This window comes from Dasypus novemcinctus, chromosome X (genome assembly GCF_030445035.2).
Source record: "Dasypus novemcinctus isolate mDasNov1 chromosome X, mDasNov1.1.hap2, whole genome shotgun sequence".
Lineage (NCBI taxonomy): Eukaryota > Metazoa > Chordata > Mammalia > Cingulata > Dasypodidae > Dasypus > Dasypus novemcinctus.
Window position 1 is genome coordinate 130,501,493 of NC_080704.1, and position 24,128 is coordinate 130,525,620.

The 24,128-nt window shown below is 40.6% G+C and overlaps 1 protein-coding gene and 1 pseudogene across 3 annotated transcripts in view; one reads left to right on the top strand and one right to left on the bottom strand.

Annotated features, from left to right (window-relative positions):
* LAMP2 (lysosomal associated membrane protein 2) overlaps positions 1 to 1,386 on the bottom strand; it is a 59,990-nt gene extending 58,604 nt beyond the window's left edge. The window contains exon 1 of one of the 3 annotated variants that reach the window (XM_058292008.2): positions 1,151 to 1,386. The gene's annotated coding sequence lies outside the window, so the exon portion shown is untranslated. The remainder of the gene's footprint in view (positions 1 to 1,150) is intronic. The other 2 variants (XM_071213010.1, XM_058292009.2) reach the window with 2 other exon arrangements.
* A 17,092-nt stretch (positions 1,387 to 18,478) lies between these two features.
* On the top strand, positions 18,479 to 18,970 carry LOC101415272 (UPF0561 protein C2orf68 homolog; annotated as a pseudogene).
* Positions 18,971 to 24,128: the final 5,158 nt, after the last annotated feature.

Genomic DNA, 24,128 nt, shown 5'->3' on the forward strand with positions numbered 1-24,128 from the left:
CTCCCCAAGTCTCTCTCCTCTATTCAGGGGAAAGAATGAGAGGGCAGGGAGTAAAATTACTCCTTTAACTGAATCTAGGTATCTATGGCGTGGAAGCGCTATGGAAAAAAACACTAAAGATGCTTAAAGCAGTAGGTGGGGTTTTGTTGCTTTAACATGCACGCAGTTTGTAGGAAAACCTCTCCTCCCAGACTTTAAAAAGCCCAGGCATGTCTTGCCTTGAGCAAATGCAATAAATAAGAACTCAAACTTATCATAAACATAGATTGGGCCTGGGAGTGGCTAGCTATTCCCATTTCAAAGGATACCCTGCTTCATAGAATTTACCACGGGGTTAATTTAGTTTGCTCAGTTTTTAAAAAATTGAACCCATCCGTCCCCAAATGGAGAAAGGATTAAATGATGCATATTGCATTCATATGATAGCATTTTTCCATTTTATTAAGAACATAGTCTAACATTGTAATGAGGGAAAAGAAGTTGGAAACAAAATTGTATTACAATTGTTCTTAAAAATTCATCACAAAAAGACTGGAAGACACCAAATTATTAACAGGGATTGTTTCCAAGTGTTGAGATTGTAAATTTGTCTTTCAAATTGTCCAATTATCCACACTTTCTGCAATGAATTTTGTTTTATAACGATTAAAATAAACTTATTTTTAAACACTGAATTTGCACAAAACTTCAGAATTACAATTATTGGGGTGTATTTGTGGAAGAGGGGAGAAAGAAACTTCAGGACAACCATTTATATCTTTTATTTAAGAGTCTCCTATTAACTTCAACAGGTCTCTAAAAACCTGGAACGAAGGTAGGGAAGAAAACCCGATGATCCTTTTAAGAAAACGTGTGACAGTTGCCTCAGTACAGAATGAGGGAAGAGGCTGTGTCAAGTGGTTACCTAAAACCCGTTTCAGGATTTTGCGGGTTTGAAGTGAATTGACTAAATGAACTTAACAGGTGACTTACTGGTTCCTTGCATCAAATGGGAGAACTGCGTTCAAATGGTCAAAACTGTTAAGTAGGACTGTCAAGAAAAGGTGAAGGCGGTGATGACAAACCAATACACTAAAGGAGGATGCTTGGAGAAATTGCTGAGTCATGAGTTGGGCAATCACGTGAAGAATTTAATAAAAACGAAACTTACCCAGATGTGGTTGGCCTTCCCTCTCCTCTCCACCCCTTCTCGGAATTGTTAAAAATTGAGATCTCTGAGGAGCGTTGGTTTTACTCTAGCCTTTGGTGTTTCGAGAGGGCGGAATTGTAGGCGGGCCAGAGGGAAAGGGGGTGGCGAGAGGGAGGGGGAACTGGGCGGCCGCCGGACTTCCAGGGGCGTGGCATCCTCGGTCCCGGCTGCCGCTGGCGGCCAGACCGCGCGCCTCTGACCTGTGCGTCCGAGTTGCGGGAACAGAAACACATCGGTCTGGGCTAAACATTGGTCCTTTGTGTCTCCTGCGTTTGGCACCTTTGGAGGGCCGGTCGCAGCTGTGGGAGGCCGCGCTCGCTGCCAGCGGCGGGCCTTGGCGGTCAAGGCGACCTTGCTTAGCAAAGCGACTATTGTACTTTGTGGTAATGACTCCGGAGGCTCTGCCGCTTTCTAGGCATTCCTCCAGGAGCTTTCTCCCCCTAGAGGCCTAGTCTTTAAAGGCAGTTTGTTTTTGCAGTGTGATGAGGCTTTAACTTTTACTTTGGCGCCAAGGGTAGCATGCCACCCTTACCGGTTAATTGTGCCCTCTTTGACAAAGGAACAATAAAGTGCTACCCTTTATGTCTAAAGTTGTTCCTCCTTACTTTACTGGCAGTAGTTGCTTTGAAGTCTTTCTCCAGCCGTTCTGGTATCCTTGATGCGTGCATGAACTGGCACCAAAGCCTAGACCTTCTGGTCACTAACCACTGGGTTGCCGGGTCTGTGTGCTACAAGTGCTGTTATGGCTGTAGCTGACTCGTACCTAACGAGACACCACAGTTGTTTCATACATAGACACATGTCCAAGCTTATCAAAGTTTTGCACTTTAAACCTGTACACTTTTTCGAATGTCAGCTATACCTCAATAAAGCTGTTTAGAAAAACTGGATTAAGTCATAAATGATAACCAAGATTAATGAAAAAATACAAAAATATCTTTTATTTACATCACTGAGTAGTGAAAAAAATCACATCTATTGCCCTTGTTTTGAGTTAACTTATTTATTTTTATTTTAAAATCTTTTCACTAACTGTTTATTTTAAAGCCTTACATTTCTGTGAGTAAGTGTAAGGTACTGGGGTTTTCTTTTTCTAATATTAGAGCATTTTCATTACTCCAAAACAAAACAAACGGTACCAGGTTTGTTTTTTTCTGTTTTGTTTTGTAAAATTGCTTTCCTAAATGAGGATATTTCATTAATACTTAAATTGCTGTGATACCTAAGAAAGAAAAACACAAAGACATCATGCACCAAAAAAGAAAACAGAAAAGAAACCCTGAACCCCAAACGCACCTACTTCCTAGGTCTGTAATACTACCACTTTAATTCAAATTTTGAACTAAAAATTCCAACTTGTTTCCTTTAAGGATTAAAGAGTCAGTTCTGCAAACCTTGGTTAAAGTCTACTTTGGGACGCTATTTGATCATATTCAGTCAATAATTACCATAATAAATTACATGAAAAAGAAAAACCACAGCTGGGCAGCAAGTCTTTCCCTGAAGGGGGATCAGGATGGTGTATTATCTGTGTCCCCCACACACTGGAAAACCAACAATGCAGATAAATCAAAATGTTGATTGTTCAGAACCGTGAATTCCAGCCATATCTCAACATGTTAAGAGGATTGTCAGCCGTCTCTTGATAAAGGATTCTAGGACAAGTGCAATGAAATGTCTGTGCACCAGATGACTGTACATGTGCAGTAAGAATAGCTGCCACTGAGAAAAGTTTGCTTTGCCGAAGAGGGAAGGAGACCAGTCTATTACTAAAATGATCATGTGCCATTGTTAGAGGTTTACATCACATGGGAGCAGGGAGAAGTTAGTTGAGCAGAGACTTGTTAGTGACACACGTGAAGAGGCAAGGGCCAGAAACAGGGCATGTCTTATCCCTGTTCTGTCCCTGTAATCTATATGGCTTTGTCAGCAGTGTTCCTCTTCACTTAGGGTGCTTGTTTAAAAATGCTTGTTAATTCCTAGACTCATCTCCCCCACCAATCTATTGAATCAGAGCCTCTGGAGTTAGATCCAGGAATTAGCATGTTTAACAGGCAACCCAGTTTGCTGCTTCTGCAAGCTGCAGTTTGAGAACCCCGTAATGGATCCATCAGCACCGTGGAGTGAGTAACATCCCATGAGGTTATATACAGCATGGTCACTGTTGCAGGCTCTGTAGGAAGAGATGATGCAGTCAGCACCCTCAATCAGGAGGCTCTAATGGCAGAGGTAGCAAATCCATTGGGAAAAGAGCCAATAGCACAGGACATGAGGGCATATGTAAGAGTATTATTAACTGTGCAACCAATTACCATCACATAGAGTGAATCATCCATGTGTGTTGAGGAGATGCACTGAAGGGAAATCTGAGCGGCTTCCTGGGTAACAGAATACACAGTGTAGCATCTCTTGAGTCAGTGTCCTGACCTCCCTTGCCCCAAGGTAGGAATCCTTAACCCAGGGTCCAAAGACAGAATTCAGGGGGCCTCTGAATTGACATGGGGAAAATTTAGCATCTTTATTTGAACCATCATCTTACTGAAATTTAGTATTTCCTTAAATCATGGATAGGGAACAAACCACATTAGAATGAGCAATACCTATGACTTAGACACCACTAGAAACCGTGGATATGTTTTCTTTCTTGTCTTTCTGTCTCTCTTTCCGTCTTTCTTTTTTGAAAGTACCAGGGATAGAACTCAGGACCTCATAAATGGGAAGCAGGCTCTCAATCACAGAGCTACATCCACTTCAACTCTTTTCTATCACATTATTATTATTGTGGCTATCTTGAAATATAGTTCATGCTTATCAGAACATCAAAATTAAGTTGCTTTTTAGAGCTCTAAATCTTGATATTTAATGTATTGGTAGAACAGCGTATGTTTTATTGTAACACACACTTCTTTTTTTTTTTATTAATTTTTTTATTTTTTATTGACTTTGTAATAATATTACATTAAAAATATATATGTGAGGTCCCATTCAACCCCACCCCCCCACCCCCCCTCTCCGCCCCCCCAACAACACTCGTTCCCATCATCATGACACATCCATTGGATTTGGTAAGTACATCTTTGGGCACCTCTGCACCTCATATACATTGGTTCACATCATGGCCCATACTCTCCTCTATTCCATCATGTAGGCCCTGTGAGGATTTACAATGTCCGGTGATTACCTCTGAAGCACCATCCAGGGCAGCTCCATGTCCCAAAGACGCCTCCACCTCTCATCTCTTCCTGCCTTTCCCCATACCCTTTGTCCATTATGTCCACTTTTCCCAATCCAATGCCACCTCTTCTATGTGGACACTGTCTTTTTTTAAGAGCAATTTTATTGATATTCATATACCATACAACCCAGCAAAAGAAAGCACATTTCTTATTAAATATTTTCATAACTGTATTTTAATAAAATTGATTTCCTTTTATGCATTTATTTTAAAGTATTCAAATTCAGAGTTCATAGGCTCCATCGAACTCTCAAAGGGGTCCATGGCGCAAAACATTTTAAAACCCCTGGCTTAGGGAAGTCTCCATAGCTAGGGGTCACCTACATTGGTTCCTTTATACCCCAACAACCCCCCCCCCCAACACACACCATTTCTCCCAGTTATTTCATGGATAAGACACCTTAGGAATCAGGGGGACAGAAAATTTTGCTTCAGAACCTTTAAGACCACACATTTCATTCGTTCAATCAATCAAATATTTATTGAACACCTATCATGGCCAGGCATTATGTTGGGTGCTGAAGATACTGTGATGAATAAGATACATTGTCTTCATCCTCGAAGAGTTTACATTCTAATGTTGTCAATGGACATATCAAATAATTTCCAACTTTATTTATGAAAAATAAAACAACCGATAAAGATAGCACTTAGCTCATTTTTATTGAGTGGAATGCTTAATATGTGCCAGACAATTATATTGACTAAAACTCTAAGGTTTTATTTTTTGGGGGGTCAGTATTTAATATACCCATTTTAGAGATATGGAAATTAAAGCATAGAGAAGTAAGTCTTCAATGCTACACAGTTAGTTGCTGAGGGCATGGAGAGGGAAGAAGAGATGTGATGTGGGGGCATTTTCGGAACTTGGAGTTGTCCTAAATGATATTGCAGGGACTGATGCCAGACATTATATATCCTGCCATATCCCACTGAATGTACTGGGGAAGAGTGTAAACTACAATGTGAACTATAATCCATGCAGTGTAGTAGTGCTCCAAAATGTATTCACTAAATGCAATGAATGTGCCACAATGATGAAAGAGGTTGTTGATGTGGGAGGAGTGCGGGGCTAGGGTATGTGGGAACCTTTTATATATATATTTTTTAAGATTTATTTATACTTCCCCCCTTGCCACTTGCTTGCTGTCTGCTCTCTGTGTCCATTCCTGTGCGTTCTTCTGTGTCTGCTTGTCTCCCTTTGTTGCATCATCTTGCTGTGTCAGCTCTCCACAGGCGTGGGCCATCAGCTCTCTGCGGGCGCCGGCCAGCTTGCCTTCACAAGGAGGCCCCGGGAAGTGAACCCAGGGCCTCCCATATGGTAGACGGGAGCCCAGTCGATTCAGCCACATCTGCTTTCCACCTTTTATGTTTTTTAATGTAACATTTTTCATGATCTATGTATCTTCAAAAAAAATACCAAAAAAAGTCAGAATTCAAACCCTGGTAATAGTTCCTTTTTAGACACATTTTCAGATGTCTTTAAAATATCGTGAGTAGATATTTTGAATGGGCAAGTGGGAATATGAGTCCGAGGTGCAAAGAAGAGATTCAGGCTACAAATGTAGATTCAGAAACCATCAGCATGTAGGTAGTTTTTTAAGCTACGAGACTGTATGAGATTTCTTTAGGGAAAAACGCAGTGAGAGAAGAGAGGCAAGCCCTGGACCAAGCCCTGAAGTGCTCTAGCATTTAGAGCATGGGTAGAGGAGGAGGAAAACCAGAGGTAGGATGGAAAAACCTCAGAAGCCATTTTAAGGAGGACAGCACAATCAACTGTGTCAACGTTTTGATGTTATTATTCTAGGACATAGCTCAAGACTGTGGAGTTTTTAAAGGGGGCCTAGTTTAAGAAATAATCCAGTAAGAAGAGGTACAACCAGGATGACCATACATTCCTGGTTAGCCTGAGAACAGTCTCAGTTTATGCCCATTGTCCCACATCTCATTCAATTTATCATTTGTCCCAGATTTTTTATTTTTAAACTATTACTGTTCATAGTTATATTAAAATAACTTGGTTTGGGTTTGATAGATCTCTGCTTTGAACTTCCAGTTCCTGCAGAGCTCTCACTTTGGTTCTCATGATGAAATTGTAAAGACGACCAGCGATAGCCCATCTCTTTCCTTAACCCTTTCCAGGGGTAATGCAATTAACCTCTCTGATAAAAGGAAAGGTACTCAGAAACCAGCAATGAGGGACAACTAACAACCCCAAGTCCTGGGTGGTGGTGGAGGAAGTATTTGACAACTGTCCAGCTGCCTGCCACTTGGCATACTGACCAGTTGTTCCTTGGCCTGCAAGTTCCAGGTGTGAACTGCAGAAGGTGTCAGGTCACCAGTTAGCATGGTCAAAGGGAAATGTGGAAAATTAGAGGTTATGTGTACATGAAATATTTGTAGGAAATAGAGGCTAAGCAGTCCTGCCAGAGTGTATAGAGAGCAGTCTGAACATTCTTACAACAGTGGTTTTGTAACTTATTGCATAGTGTAAATCTATAACGATAATCCTTTCTTTCTTAATTTTGCAATAAACCCTTAAAGCTGTGATGAGCTCAAATAAATGGAAGTATGTGCTTACTGAACAATTTGGTACTGAATTTAATGATTTACATGCAACTCATACAGTGTTTGTTGACAGATTCCATTTGTGGGGGCCACAGCGTTATCACTGACCACACATAAACCAAAAGACGTATCTTCTGAAGAAGTTACAGCATCTACCTCAGGTTGTCAGTAATTATTCTACGAAGACTGTGCCCAAGGATCACATGTGTAGATGCAGAAGATTTACATATAACTTTGTGAAGCATGGCTTTTTATGTAAATCAAATCATTGCTTTTCTAAATTCATTTTGCTCATTTTTTATTCCAAATTTCCCTGTGCATGTACAAAAAGACATTAGCCAAACAAATGGTTCAATAATGCCAATTTTATATCTGTGTCTTCAGATGATTTAAACAGAAAAGAAGTTAAATTAATAATAGTTCAATTTTCTCATCCAATAAATGAAATTTTTAAAAAAGCTATTTTGGAAGTTTATTTTAATGAAGGTAAAACATTGGACATCATTGTAAATGCTATTGTAAGTTCAAAAACAAAGCTTACTGTCAAAGATTATCTGTTTTTCCAGTGATAATTATGCAATCAAAAAAGAAGCTGTAATGTCAAAATTTACTAATATTTTTCCTGTAAACATAGGATGTTTGAACTACATTTTTTATGGAACAAGTTAATGTTGAATACCAAAACAGACAAACAAAAATTCAGCATGACAGTATGTGCATTCTGTCTTTGCTGCCTATCATTAATCAGATTTTAGAAATGTTTGAGCTTTTGAAGTACTACTTTGTTACTTTACTTACATGCCCTACAATGGTTCCGAATTTTTTGTAAGGAGTTCTCTAAATTTTGGTATATATTGTTCAACATCAGTTGGAAATATTTAATCAGAATTCAAAACTGTTATTCAACAAATGGAATGCTAAAAAATCTTCAGCTTTTGAAGCTTTTAGCAAATTGTAGTTATTGAAAATGAAGCATGACAACAGGAAGGCACTGAAATGTATCCCTACAAAAGGACTGGAACAATTTTTTTGTCTTTATTTTTTTTAATGTAACATTAAAAAAATACAAGGTCCCCATATACCCCCCCACTCCCCCTCACCCCACTCCTCTCATACCAATAACCTCCTCCATCATCATGGGACATTCATTGTACTTGGTGCATACATCTCTGAGCACTGCTGCACCACATGGTCAATGGTCCACATGATAGTTTACACTCTCCCCCAGTCCACCCAGTGGACCATGGGAGGACATACAGTGTCCAGTAACTGTCCCTGCATTACCACCCAGGACAACTCCAAGTCCTGAAAATGCCCCCACATCACATCTCTTCTTCCCACTTCCCACCCTCAGCAGCTACCGTGGCCACTTTCTCCATCTCAAATTAAATGACAGCTTTTATGGTGAGCAGGGTTTCTTTTTTCAAAACTTTTTATTTTGAAATATTTTCAACCTTACAGGATAGTTGCAAAAATAATACAAAGCTCATACAGAGAATTCCAACATACCACCGCTAGATACCCAAATCCACCAATTTTAACATTTTGCCAAATTTACTATATCATTATATATCTATCTATCTGTCTATATTCTGAAATAGACATTTGAGAGCAGGTTTCACACATCATACTCCTTGAATATGTCATACTTCCAAGGACATTTCTTATGCACAAGGATATTCACTTCTGTCATCTTAAGTGCAGTTATCAAGTTCAAGAAATTTAACAGTGATATAAAGCTTACATTCTATATTCCAATTTTTTTCATATGTCCCAATAATGTCCTTTTGGGCTTTTCTCCTCCATTCTTGTGATCACATTCTGGATCATATATTACATACAACGTCTCAGTTTCTCTTTCTTTTTTCTTTAGTTGTGGAAACATATATACAACATGAATCTTATCTCAATCACTCCCAAGCATAGCATTAGGTGGGACAAATCCCAATCTCAATGTTGTAATACCCTCATTACCATCCATTACTAGAACTTTCCCTTCCAGACAGAAACCCTATACCTGTTTTGCATTAGCTCCCCGTTGCCCCTGCTCCCCACCCCTGGTAACCTGTGCTCTACTTTTTATCTCTATGAGTTTGCACATTCTGTGATTTCCTTGTGGTTAACATGGGATTGGAATTTAACATCTTAAATCTATAACATTCTTGTTTGGTTTGATACCAACCTAGCTTCAATAGCATATACACACTATATTCCTATACCCCTCTACCCACCCATCTTTATTTATTTTGTTGTTGTTGTGGAACATTCATTGCATTTTTTCCCCAAATTCTACTCAATTTATTCATTTTTTAAAAAAATATTACATTAAAAAAATATGAGGTCCCCATTCACCCCCACCGCCCCCACCCCACCACTCCCCCCACAGTAACACTCTCCCCCATCATCATGTCACATCCATTGCGTCTGGTGAGTACATCTCCAGGCATCACTGCACCCCATGTCCCGTGTTCCACACCATAGCCCACACTCTCCCACGTTCCATCCAGTGGGCCATGGGAGGACATACAACATCCGGCAATTGTCCCTGGAGCACCACTCAGGACCGCTCCAAGTCCCGAAAATGCCTCCACATCTCATCTCTTCCTCCCATTCCCCGCACCCAGCAGCCACCATGGCCACTTTTTCCACACCAATGCCACATTTTCTCGATTATTAACCACAATAGTTCATGAATAAGATATCATTAAGTCCACTCTAATCCATACTCTATTCCTCCTTCCTGTGGACCTTGGCTTGGTTGTGTCCATTCCACATCTATGTCAAGAGGGGTTTTAGATTCCACATGGATATTGGTACCCACCCATCTTTATATAATTCTTGTCACAAATTGCATATTAATATGCATCCAAAACCACTGGTTTATCGTTACATTTTATGTATTTGTCTTTCAGATTTGTGAGGAAGGTAAAAAGTAGAATTATAAACCAAAAGTACAATAATACTGGAATTTACATAGAAGAGGTGGCATTGGATTGGGAAAAGTGGACATGGTGGCTGATGGGTATGGGGAAAGGCAGGAAGAGATGAGAGGTGGAGGCGTCTTTGGGACATGGAGCTGCCCTGGATGGTGCTTCAGGGGCAATCACCGGACATTGTAAATCCTCACAGGGCCCACTGGATGAAATGGGGGAGAGTGTGGGCCATGATGTGGACCATTGACCATGAGGTACAGAGGTGCCCAAAGATGTACTTACCAAATGCAATGGATGTGTCATGATGATGGGAACGAGTGTTGCTGGGGGGGGGGGGGGGGGGGGAGAGGTGGGGTGGGGGGGAGGGGTTGAATGGGACCTCATATATATATTTTTAATGTAATATTATTACAAAGTCAATAAAAAAATACTGGAATTTATATTTACCCATGTCATTATCTTTATTGGAGAGTTTTATTTCTTCATGAGGTTTTTGTCAATTGTCTAGTGTCCTTTCCATTCAACCTGCAGGACATCCCTTGGTATTTCTTGTAGGGTACAATGACAAAAATTTAATTGTGAAATTCTATAATTGTTTATAGAGTTATGAGATACTGCACACATATTGGTTGGCATACCAGTTTTTAAAAGAAATAGTATCTTATTCCCACAAACCATATGATCTGCTTTTTTTTCTTAAATTAATAAACATCTACCCATGCCAAGAAATGAGAGAATATTTTAGAGGTAAAAATATGGACAAGTGCTGTAAAAATTACCTGTAAAGGTTATATTTATGCTTTCTTTCATAAGTCACACAACTTGCCATTGCTAGGTGTTTTGGTACAGGTGGTAGTGAATATTTTATTTGCTGCTTCAAAAATATGTTTTAAACTACTGACAATACATTTTTTAAAGTAAAAGCTGGGGCCTTGTACCTTATCTCAAGCTACAAAACAGCTTAAAGGTATTTTAAACCTTAAATAGTAAGTCTTTATGCATCATTCCATTTGGGGTCCAGCTGAAACTAAAGACTGATGGTCATAGGGGGTTGTAAGGAACACGATATTTTGCGTAGAGGTAGCCAGCATAATTGAACATGTTAAATATGAACTTGAAATATGTGACTAGTCATCAAATTTTATTTTCTTATTTTACATGTATATGGAGTTTCTAGTTTCATTAAATAAACTATCTGTATTTTTACATATAAAAAAACACAAAAATAATTGTGAAATTCTACAATTGAGCTTTGAGATACCTCAACTTGTAAAAAGACACTTTTGATAGAGCTTCTATTTTTAAATTGGACAAATTTATGTTCTATACCTGAATGGAATGAAATTGAGAAGGTCTATGATTTTAGCATCCAAATGTGGTGAAATTTTCAAAAGAAAGAGACTACTTTTTAAAATCAATTTTATTGATACATATTCATAAAGCATACAATCCATCCAAAGTGTACAATCACTGGTGTTTGGTATAATCGCAAAGTTGTGCACTGATCACTTCAATCAATATTGTATTTTCCTCATTACTCTAATAATAATAACAAAAAAGACAAAAAAATGCTACGTGTTAATTATCACCTCTCAATCTCTCTATTCTTCTTCTGCCCTACATAGCTGATATTCTGTTTCTGTGTCTCTCATTTATTTGTATTTATATTTTGTTTAAGTGGAGTAAAACCACATGTATTGCCTTTTGTCTAGTTTCTTTTGTGTCTGGCTTGTTTCACTCAACATAATATCCTCCAGATTCGTCCATGTTGTCATATGCTTCATGACTTCATTTCCTCTTATAGCTGAATAACATTGCATCATATGTATACACCACAATTTGTTTATCCATTCGTCAGTTGATGGACACCTGGGTTGTTTCCATCTTTTGGCAATTGTGAATAACGCTGCTACAAACATCAGTGTGCAGATGTCTGCTTGTGTTATTGCTCTCAGTTCTTCTGGGTATACACCTAGTAGTGGTATTGCCAGGTTATGCGGCAAATCCATATTCAGCTTCCTTAGGAACTGCCAAACGGTCCTGCACAGTGGCTGTACCATTCAACATTACCACCAACAGTGAATAAGCATTCTTATCTCTCCACATTCTCTCCAACACTTGTAGTTTTCTGTCTTTTTAATAGTGGCCTTTCTAATAGGTGTGAAATGATATCTCATTGTAACTTTGATTTACATTTTCCCAATCACTAGTGATGTTGAACACTTTTTCATGTGTTTTTTTCACCATTTGCATGTCTTTTTTGGACAAATGTCTATTCAAGTCTTTTCCCATTTTTTAATCAGGTCTTTTTCTATTGTTGAATTGTAGAATCTCTTTATATATCATGGATATTAAACCCTTATCAGATATGTGATTTACAAATATTTTTTCCCACTGAATCAACTGCCTTTTCACCCTTTTGACAAAGTCCTCTGAGGTGCAAAAGGGTTTAATTTTGAGGAGGTCAGATTTATCTATTTTTTCTTTCATTGCTCAAGCCTTCGGTGTTAGATTTAACAGACCCCCCACACACCTACCACCAGAACTTGAAGATGTTTCCCTACATTATCTTCTAGGAGTTTTATGGTCTTGGATTTTATATTGGGTCTTTGATCCATATTGCATTGATTCTTGTATAGGGAGTGAGATACTGGTCCTCTAATGAAATGTTCTCCTAGCACCATTTGTTGAAGAGAATATTTTGTCCTAGTAACATGAACTTGGTACGTTTTTCAAAAGCCAGTTAGCCTTAGAAGTGAGGGTCTATTTCTGGATTCTCAATTCTATTCCACTGATTGATGTGTCTATCTTTATGCCAGTACTATGCTGCTTTGAATACTGTAGCCTTGTAATATGTTTCAAGGCCAGGCAGTGAAATTCTTCCCAAGTTGCTCTTCTTTTTTAGAATGCTTTTGGCAATTTGGGTGCACTTTCCCTTCCAGATGAATTTGGTAATTGCCTTTTCTAATCCTGTAAAGTAAGTTGTTGGAATTTTTATTAGTATTGCATTGAATCTATAAATCAGTTTGGGTAAGATTGACATCTTCATGATATTTAGTCTTCCAATCCATGAATGCAAAATATGTAGGTCTTCTTTGATTTCTTTTTGGCACCATTTTGCAGTTTTCTGAATACAGGTCATTTACATCTTTGGTTAAATTGAGTCCTAGGTATTTGAGTCTTTTTGTTAGTATCGTAAATGGATTTTCCCCCCTGGTTTCCTCCTCAGATTGTTCAATGTCAGTGTACAAAACATTACTGATTTTTGTTTGCCACTTTGCTGAACTCATTTATTAGCTCAAGCAGCTTCATCATAGATATTTTAGAATTTTCTAAATATATGATCATGTCATCTGTGAACACTGAGAGTTTTACTTCTTTTTTTCCTGCTTAGATGCCTTTTTGTTTCTTTTTCTTGCCTAGATTCTCTAGCTAGAACTTCTAGCACAATGTTGAATAACAGTGGGGATGGTGGGCATCCTTGTCTTGTTCCTGATATTAGAGGGAAAGCTTTCAAACTCTCCCCATTGAATACAATGTTGGCTGTGGGATTTTCATATATGCCATTTATTATGTTGAGGAACTTTCCTTCTATACCTATCTTTTTTTTTTTTAGATTTATTTATTTTGTATTTATTTCTCTCCCTCCCCCCCCCCCCCAGTTGTCCGCTCTCTGTGTCCATTTGCTGTGTGTTCTGTGTCCACTTCTATTCTTGTCAGCGGCACTGGAATCTGTGTCTCTTTTTGTTGCATCATCTTCCTGCACCAGCTCTCCATGTGTGCAGTGCCACTCCTGGGCAGGCTGGACTTTCTTTCGCGCTGGGCGGCTCTCCTTACGGGATGCATTCCTTGTGTGTGGAGCTCTTCTATGTGGGGGACACCCTGGGGTGGCATGGCACTCCTTGTGTGTATCAACACTGTGTGTGGGTCAGCTCCACAAGGGTCAAGGAGGTCCTGGGTTTGAACCGTGGACTCTCATGTGGTAGGCAGATGCTCTATCCATTGAGCCAAGTCCATTTCCCTATACCTATCTTTTGAACTGTTTTTTTCTTTTTTATCAAGAAAGGATGCTGGATTTTGTCAAATGCCTTTTCTGCATCTATTGAGATGATCATGTGGTTTTATTCCATCATTTTTTAACGTGGTATATTACTTAAATTGATTTTCTCATGTTGAACTACTCCTGCATACCAGAAATATAACTCACTTGATCATGGTGTATAATTATTTTAATATGCTACTGGATTCAATCTGCAAGTATTTTTTGAGAATTTTTGCATCTATGTTCATTAGAGAGATGGGTCTATAATTTTCCTATAGTAACTTTATCTGGCTTTGGTATTAGGGTGATGTTGGCTTCATGGAATGTGTTGGGTAATTTTCTCCCTTTTCAGTGTTTTGGAAGAGTTTAAACAGGATTGATATTAATTTTTCTTGAAAAGGTTGGTAGAATTCACCTGTGACAGTCTGTTCTTGGACTTTTGTTTGTTGGAAGATTTTTGATGACAGATTCAATTTCTTTGCTTGTGATTGGTTTGTTGAGTTCCTGTAATTCTTGCACAGTCTATGCAAGTTACTTGTGCATTTCTAGGAATTTGTCCATTTCATTTAGGTTGTTCAATTTTTTGGCATATAGTTTCTCATAATATCCTCTTATAGTCTTTTTATTTCTGTGGGGTTAGTTGTAAAGTCACCCATTTCATTCCTGATTTTATTTATTTGCATCTTCTCTGTTTTTTTCCTGTGTTAGTCTAGCTAGGAGTTTGTCCATTTGTTTTTTAAAGATTTATTTATTTCTATCCCCTTCTCCCCCACCCTGGTTGCCTGTTCTCTGCGTCTGTTTGTTGCCGTCTTCTTTGTCAGCTTCTGTTGTCGTCAGCGGCACGGGAATCTGTGTCTCTTTTCATTGCGTCATCTTGTTGTGTCAGCTCTCCATGTGTGCGGCACCATTCCTGGGCAGACTGCACTTTGCTTCGCGCTGGGCGGTTCTCCTTACAGGGCGCACTCCTTGCGCATGGGGCTCCCCTATGCAGGGCACACCCCTGCGTGGCAGGGCACTTCTTGTGCACATCAGTACTGCGCATGGGCCAGCTCCACACGGGTCAAGGAGGCCCGGGGTTTGAACTGCAGTCCTCCCATGTGGTAGACAGGCGCCCTAACCACTGGGCCAAGTCTGCCGCCCAGTTTGTCCATTTTGTTGATCATCACAGAGAACTAAATTTTGGTTATGTTGATTTTCTCTATTGTTTTTTGTTCACAATTTCATTTATTTCTGCTAAAATCTTTGTTATTTCTTTTGGTTTGATTTGCTGTTCTTTTTCTAGTTTTTCCAGGTGTTCAGTTAGGTCTTTGAATTTAGATCTTTCTTTTTTATTATAGGTATTTAGAGCTATAAATTTCCCTCTCAGCACTACCTTTGCAAAAAGCAAAACTAACATAAGTTTTGATAAGTTGGGTTCTCTTTTTCATTCGTCTTGAGATATCTACCAATTTCTCTTGCAATTTCTTCTTTGACCCATTGATTATTTTGGAGTAAGTTGTTTAACCTCCATATATTTTCAAATTTTCCCCTTTCCCACCTATTATTGATTTCCAGCTTCATTCCACTCTAATCAGAGAAGGTTCTTTATATAATTTCAATCTTAAATTTATTAAGAGCTGTTTTGTGGCCCAATATGTGGTCTATCCTGAAGAAATATCCATGAGCACTTGAGAAGAAAATATAACCTTCCAATCTGTGGTGCAATGTTCTGTATGTCTGTCAGGTCCAGCTCGTTTATCATATTGCTCAAGTTCTCTGTTTCTTTGTTGATCTTCTGTCTAGACATTCTACCTATTGATGTGAGTGGCATATTGAAGTCTCCATCTATTATCGTAGAGACATCTATTCTTTCAGTTTTGGCAGTTTGCCTCATGTCTTTTCGGATGCCCTGGTTAGGTACATAGATATTTATGAATGCAACTTCTTCCTGGTGGATTGTCCCTTTTATTAATATATAATGTCTTTCTGCATCTCTTATCACCTTTTTGCATTTAAAGACTGTTTTGTCGACACCAACATAGCTATCCTTGCTCTATTTGGTTACTATTTGCATGAAATATCTTTTTTCAATCTTTCACTTTCAATCTGTTTGTGTTGGTGGATCTAAGGTGAGTCTCCTAAAGATAATATATGAATGTCTCATTTTCTTATCCATTCTGTCAGCCTTTGTCTTTTGATTGGGGAATTTAATCTATTAACATTCAATATTAAACTGTAAAGGCATAACTTCAGCCATTTTATCTTTTGTCTTTCAAGTCATATCTTATTTTTGTATGTCTTTTTACCCTTTTGGTCACCCTTTCTATTAGTCTTCACTTCTACACTCTCCTCTAAGCCTCTCTCTCTTGTGTTTTCTTTTCTAGCTGCAGAACTTCCTTTAGTGTTTCCTGCAGAGCTGGATTTATGTTTAAAAACTGTCTTAGTTTCTGTTTATCTGTGCATATTTTAAACTCACTGTCATATCTGAAAGACAAGTTTGCCAGATAAATAATTCTTAGTGGCAGTTTTTCTCTTTCAGTACCTTAATTATATCATAGCACTGCCTTCTGGCCTCCATGATTTCTTTTTTTAAATTATTATTGTTTTATTTAAAAATTTTTTTTGCTTCCATGGTTTCTGAAGAGAAATTCACACTAAGTCTTATTGGACATCCCTTGTATGTGATGTTTTGCTTCTCCCTTGCTATTTTCCAAATTTTCTCTTTATCTTTGGCATTTGGCATTCTGAATATTATGTGTCTTGGGGTAGGTATATTTGAATTTATTCTAATTGGAGTATACTGTGCTTCCTGGACACACATATTCATGTCTTTCATGAGGGTTGGGCAATTTCTGGCCATATACTCTTTCTGCCTCCTTTCCCTTCTTTTTTCTGGAACTCCCATAACGCATATATTGGTGTGTTATCATTCAGCTCCCTGAGCTCCTGCTCAATTTTTTCCATTCTTTTCTCTCTCTGTTCTCTTTTCTGTTGTTCTGTCTTCAACATCACTCATTCTTTCTTCTATGATTTCCAAGTCTGCTGTTGCATGCCTCCACTGCATTATTAATCTCACCTGTTGTGTCTTTCATTCCTATAAGTTCTGTTATTTTTCTATTCATGTTTTCAAATTCTTCTTTGTGCTTGCCCAGTGTCTTCTTGATGTCACTTATCTCTTTAGCTATATTGTCCATCAACTTATTGATTTGATTTTAGAAATGTGTATGAATCTTGTTGCTTAGTTATCTCAAATCCTATGTCTCATCTGGGGCTTTGATATATTCCTTTGCTTAAGCCATATCTTCCTTTTTCTTAGTATGGTTTGTAATTTTTTTGCTGATGTCTAGGCATCTGATTGTGATGGTGAGTTTACTCTAATGCTCAATTTTTCTCTCTTGTATCAGGATTTATTGGTGGGACGCTGTGTGTTACTGCTCTTCTTTGATTCTTGATTCAATCTTTTCTAGCTCTTTAGGATTTTCCCTTTTTAGTTACTCAAATCTGGGCCATAGATCCAGTAATGAGATGCAGACCCATTTTCAAGGGCCTTGAGGAGGGAGGCTATAAAGGCCCACAAAATCTTTTATTTTCCTTTTATGTACTTCTTTGATCTGCCAGCATATGGTGCTCTTTGACAGATCTCTCGGCTCAAACCCTGGTTGAAATGTATTCACTCTAACCCTGACTGAATCTGTGATAGAGGATCCTGCCTCAGGGCTATTCAGAGGCTCACAAATCAAACTTTCCCAGAATCTGTTTTCCCTTTACCAGCAGCTCCCTCCAATTTCCTGGATAGGGAATAATTCCACTCCTCTCTGTGTCCTCTACAACCAGTCCTAGTCAGTAGGGAGGGTGTTTGAAAGGGTTGGATCTCTTTAGTTCCCTGCAAGCAAACAGGGCAAACGATGGCATGGCCTGGAAGGACTTGTGGGACACAACAGACCAAATTTGTTGGCCAAAAGCTGAATCAGCTTTATAGTGCTTCCTTTTCTCTCCCCTTTCCTGGGGAAGTGGACCACCACTGTAGCCTCTCTGTCCTTAGCTGCCAGCCAGAGGCAGGAGGACTCAAAGCTGTCCACTCTGAGGGTGGGGTGATGGGTTCCTGTAGCTGCAGCTTTTACTTACAGACTTTTCCTCTTGAGGTTCTTTTTCTTTTTCTTGCCCCTCTCTATTCTAGGTAGTGTCCAGTCTTCCCTTGGTGTCTTAAGTCCTAGAATATTTTATCCATGTCATTTCTGCCTGTCCTTGAGCTATTTTTCTGGAAGAGAAGTGAGTCCAGTGTCTAATTATCTATCATCCCACAATGACTATTTTTTAAATGAGTTTTGTGACATTTTTTAAATTGTTTTTTGTGACAATATTTATTGAAGAAGGATACTTTGAATAGATGGTTTCTGTGGTAACATTAGGGATTAAATATTTACACATTTCAATATTTTTAAAACTGTAATTATGAATATGGGTGGGGTTGGTAGGGGAAGGTGGCTGTTGGGGTTTTTGAGGAAGCTGTGGGTCCACACACCAGGCTCGAGATGGAGGCAGTGCCAGACTCCAGGCTGGAACTCTGCTGCAAGCCTGGAAGGTGGCTAGACATGAGTCTTGGCTTTGTGCACTATATCTGATAGAACCAGCTTGCTTGGGGTGACTATGACAAGAAGTTGAAACAAGCAGCCAAGGAGAAGGCAAGTAGGTGGCACATGCCTATGCCCATGTCACCCCATGAGCCCCACCTGCAGGTGTACCTGCAATGATGCCAAGATGACTCTACCCACCCAAGAAACCTAGAGTATAAGGAATCTGGTGAAAGCAGTAGTAGAGGCAGCTCTGAGCTGGAGCCTTCTGGGCATCAGATCTTCTGCTTAGAATATGAGGTGAACAGCAGAGAGGTCACTTCAGTTATTGTGTATCAGGATAATGAAAGGGCGAGTGAGATGTCAGCACACATGCCTCTGGATCCTGCCATGCAAGAGGCCCTCAAGTTGCACATCCAGAAGGAGACTGCAATGCACCAGAGTCGACACTGACCATGTTGAACACCTTCTTTCCAAGCTGGAATCACTGCAACACTTGAAAGAATCCTGCCCTGGAAGCTCACCCCTAGTTTGGGCATGCCAGAACCCATCTGTGCTGACCATGAGACCCACCACCCCACCCCACTCGCAGGGCTGCCGCATCCACAGAAGAAGGATTTTACAGGACTACATCTAGCCATCTTCTTTGCAGTCATTCTTTCCTGTCTGTTGATTCATTGACAAGCCTAATATTCTGGGATTTTTTGAGAACACTCTTTGGCTAGTTTGGTGTTCTGGAAGCAGAGAAGTGAAGGCATCTGAGACGGAGAAGGATTTTGAGGGGTCCTGACTCTGTCCAGAGCTTCACTTGAGCTTCAACACTGCCCAAATTCTTACTCTGTATTCATCTAACCTACATCTTCCAAAGAGACTAGCTGGTCAGAGGCAGGCAGGATCTGGGTAGATAAACCAAAATGAAGGAAAGGGGGATTGACCTAAATATCAGGGGCAGGAGGATCATCCATCTGTCCATTATTGGCCTGTAGGTCTTGTGATCTAGAACCCTGCAGATGAGTCTTCTGGTGTTGCCTGAAACGGTCAGATCACATGAATTGTCAGACACACTAATCACATTTATGTGGTTGATATCTGTTTGTATCCGCATATATTGTCCAAGCTCATTGGAATGGGAGAAAGCCCAGTTATAGCCTTCCCACTTGCATTTATATGGTCTTTCCCCTGTGTGTTTGTGTTCTGTTGTGTTGTGAGTCACAAGGTGAGAACGCTTGGTATAAGCTTTTCCAAAGTTCTCATATTGGCAGTCGTATGACCTTGAAACTGGGGATCTCCTTCTTCGTGCCCCTTCTCAGGTCCTGGAATTCTGTTCTGCTTTCTGTGGAGCAGGTATGGACTGCTAAGGTAGGAAGGGATCTTCCCAGGAGTCTGGCTGTCTCACAAGTAGTCTGGGATTCTAAAGCCAGCAATGATGGGGACCCAGGTAGGGGCATCCTAAGGTTGTGGGAATCTTTAAGGGGCAACATCTGAGCAAAAGAGGGAAGCATTGCCTAGGCTTCAGGGGAAGGCATAGTTGGGACCAATAACATTTTAGGAGTTAAGGAGGCTCTGTTAGAAGGTGTTGACAGGGGTTCTGAATAAAACATTGTTGGGGAAGTCATTGGGATTCCATTGGGAGCTGAGACTGATTGCCCATTGGGAGACATCCTTATATTCCCACTGAAGGTCAGGGCCACCCCTGGAATACTAGGCTCTACTGAGGGCATGATCTGGGGCCCCTTGAAAGTCATACTTCCTGGCTGAGTGGGCATTCCTTGACAGTAAATCATTTGTGAAGGTTTAAGAGTTGCTTGGGGGCAATAGCTCGCTCACACCATGCTCAGGCAGTGACTCATTGAACTGTGACCCCACTTCACACACATTCTCTCTGGGTGCCCCAGCAGACAGTAAGGGGGTCCTTGCCAGCTCTGTGCCCTGTGAAAAATATTGAATGTCTCTTGGGTCATGGTTCCAAGAGGCATGAACTCCACTGCTTCCAGGAGATGGAGACATGTCCAGGGTGGATGCTGACTTCTCAGTATCTATGGTGGGCTGTAACTGGGCCACCTCCTGCCACTGGCTCAACTCCATGGCTTCCTGTTACATCTCAGCCTTGGATAGACTGCACATTGGGACAGTGCAGACCCACTTCAGACCAGAGCTGAGGCTGGCCACCATGGCATCACAGCTCTGGTCTCCAGGCACCACCACCACACCACAATCACTTGTGTTCAGCTTCTACCTAGCTCTTTTGTTTTTTAGCTCTACTTCTCCATTCTTGCCTTCCTCCTATAGTTCTGCCTCAGGTAGAATCCTCCCACCCTCATGTGGCTGCCTTCCGGTTGCCAGTCATACAAGAGACTTATCAAAGTTGTATCTACAGCTTCTCAGAGCTTTGCAAGTGGGGAGTTCTGAGAATCTCCTTTCCTCACAAACTCTCCAGGTAACTGATGCCAATAAAGTGGGAGACCGTTTGCTATTGAGGTCTACTTACAAGTATGTCTCCTCCCCTTCCATTGCTCTTGCAAGTTTCTCACATACTCCACTGCCTTGCACTGTCTAGAGAGGAGACTGATGGATAAGATGCCAGAGCTAAACTGCGAGGATTTCTTGTAGGGAAAATTTTCTAAGTTAGGGTGCTGAAATTCTAGCTTTTGACCTCATTCCTAGCTGGGAACAGACTATCCTATGCTCAGAGTAAGGGGAATTAGCAAAATAAACTTGAAACTGACTCTCCAAATGTGACTTAACAGTCTTGAATATACATAAAAAAGGAGATTAGACATTGGCAATAATTGCCTGTTTTGAGTTCTAATTGCAAAAAAATGCCCAAAAGGAAGTGAAATGAGCCTCTCTCATCTGTCCCATCCCCTGCTCCATGCTCTCTCATTTCCTACCTCCTAATTGCTGCCATCATCCATGTGGAATCTAAGCCCCCTCTTGATATAGAGGTGGAGTGAACATAACCATCCCAGGGTCCACAGGATGGAGGAATAGAGTATGGATTAAAGTGGACTTACTGATATTCTACTACAGAACTATTGTGATTAGGAATGGAAGAAATGGTAGCACTGATATGGAGAAAGTGGCCACGATAGCTGCTGAGGGTAGGGAGAGGAAAGAAGAGATATAATGTGGGGGCATTTTCAGGCCTTGGAGTTGTCCTGGGTGGTACTGCAGGGACAGATGCTGGACATTGTATGTCCTGCCATGGCCGACTGGATGGACTGAGGGAGAGTGTAAAGTACAATGTAAACCATTATCCATGTGGTACAGCAGTGCTCCAAAATGTATTCACAAATGTAATGAATGTCCCATGATGATGAAAGAGGTTGTTGATGTGGGAGGAGTGGGGTGAGGGGTATATGGGGACCTCATATTTTTTTAATGTAACATTTTTTTAAAAAGTATATAGACTGAGATCATTGGAATAAAGATCCCCAGGAATATAACTGCTTTCACTTAGTGAACATTTTCCCTAAAGCTAAGGTCTGAGAAGCCACAAGACATCTTGAGCATGGAGGTTCAGAGTCAATTCAGTTTCCCAGCAAAGCAGCCTAACATCAGTGACTTGAAAGGTGACAGTTACATGAGACTGCAAGCATGTTGTGACTTCCCAAAACCAAAGCCCAATGCCCCAGGAGTACTCCACATCAGAGTCTCTAGATCAGTCAGGCTGTTCCATCTCTCTCAGCAGCTTTTCTCTTGAAGGATCCCTGAGGGTGACGTTGGTTTGTGCTGTACATCTCTGAAAATCTACCACTTCAGAAACGGGGCAAGGCAGCTACTTAAACTACATCATTAAAATGCAAAAAAAAAAAAAAAAAAGAAAAAGATAGGATGTAGAATTTTTCCAAGTCAACATGTATTCTATATCTAACCTTTAAACCCATCGCTCTATGCCATTTTACTAGCAAGGGATCCTTACATTATATTGGGCTTCAATTTTCAGGAAGTTTTGGATCAGAGTGGTTCAACAATGACAGCGGAGGAATACTGGTATAGGATACTATTGACAGGTGATATATGGCTGACAGGGAGCTATACAGGGCATATGTCCAGGGTGCATGGTAATGTTTGGATATACTCATAGTGGCAACAATTAAAAACTACAGCTGTGGGGGGTACTGGGTTCCTGGCTGGGGGTGCTCTGTCGTGGTCACTAGGGGAGCAGCGGCAGTCCCCCAGGTGCAACGGTTAGGACCAGGAAGGAATGAGGGTCCAACAGTGAGAGCATGATACTAATGACTATGCTTGTGAGCCTATATGCCTGAAATAAGAACAAGGCCTAGAGCAGCACTGTGCCTGGGAATTCCCTCCTGACAGCCTTTATGTTACTCAAATGTGGCCAGTCTAGAAGCCAAACTCAGCATGTAAATGCAATGCCTTCCCCCCAGCGTGGGACATGACACCCGGGGATGAGCCTCCCTGGCACCGAGGGATCACTATCAAGTACCAACTGATGATGCAACTGGAAAATGACCTTGAATTGAAGGTTCAATGCGGATCTACCAGAATATCCCTGTCTACATATAATAACATGACTTTAAAATGCTGTTTGACCTAATGTAAGGGGGAAATGGAAAGGAGAAATGAGTTTATATGGCTTCGAGTCTCTAAAAAAGAGTCTGGAGGCTGTCAGAAGGATTGCCCTTATGCACAACTGAGCAGAATCTAAGATAAAGTAGATACAACCCCAGGTATTGGTTCCTTTGAGGGCTAAAGAGACCCACGGGCTCTATGGTCATGGTAGATGGGGTTCACTGCCATGTCAGATGGCCCTTCTTTGGAGCTGGTGTTTCTGTGTGATGAAACTGGACTCAGATGGAATCTCTTTTCATAAGATTTTCACGCTACTTTACTGGAATTGTAGTTGGTGTTGGGGTTTAAGATATATTTAGGGGATTTGAATCTCTGGACTGACAATATGATAGACAGGCCCTGAGCCTCAACAGACTTCAGCTCCTACAATCTGATTTATTGGACTCACCTCACTCAGCTAAGATGGAGTTGAAGAAGGACAACCACCACACCATGGAGCCTAGAGTGCCTACAACTGAAAGCAGGAGGATTGCATCCAGTATCCATGTGGAATCTGAGCCTCCTCTTGACATAGAGATGCCACGGACATAACCAATCCAAGGTCCACAGAGAAAAGGTGGCATTGGAGTGGAGTGGGAAAAGTGGACATGGTGGCTGATATGGGTATGGGGAATGGCAGGAAGAGATGAGATGTGGAGGCGCCTTTGGGACTTAGAGTTGCCCTGGATGGTGCTGCAGGGGCAATCACCGGACATTGTAAATCCTTCCAGGGCCCACTGGATGGAATGTGGGAGAGTATGGGCCATGATGTGGACCATTGACCATGAGGTGCAGAGATGCCCAGAGATGTACTTACCAAATGCAATGGATGTATCATGATGATGGGAGTGAGTGTTGGTGGGGGGGGGGGAGTGGTGGGGTGGGGGTGGTGGGGTTGAATGGGACCTCATATTGTTTTTTTAATGTAATATTTTTACAAAATCAATTAAAAAAATACAAAAAAAAAAATGCAGCAAGCTACAGCTTGCCATGCCAGAAGAATGCTGGGAAGGTAAGGGAGGTGGATAAGTTAGAA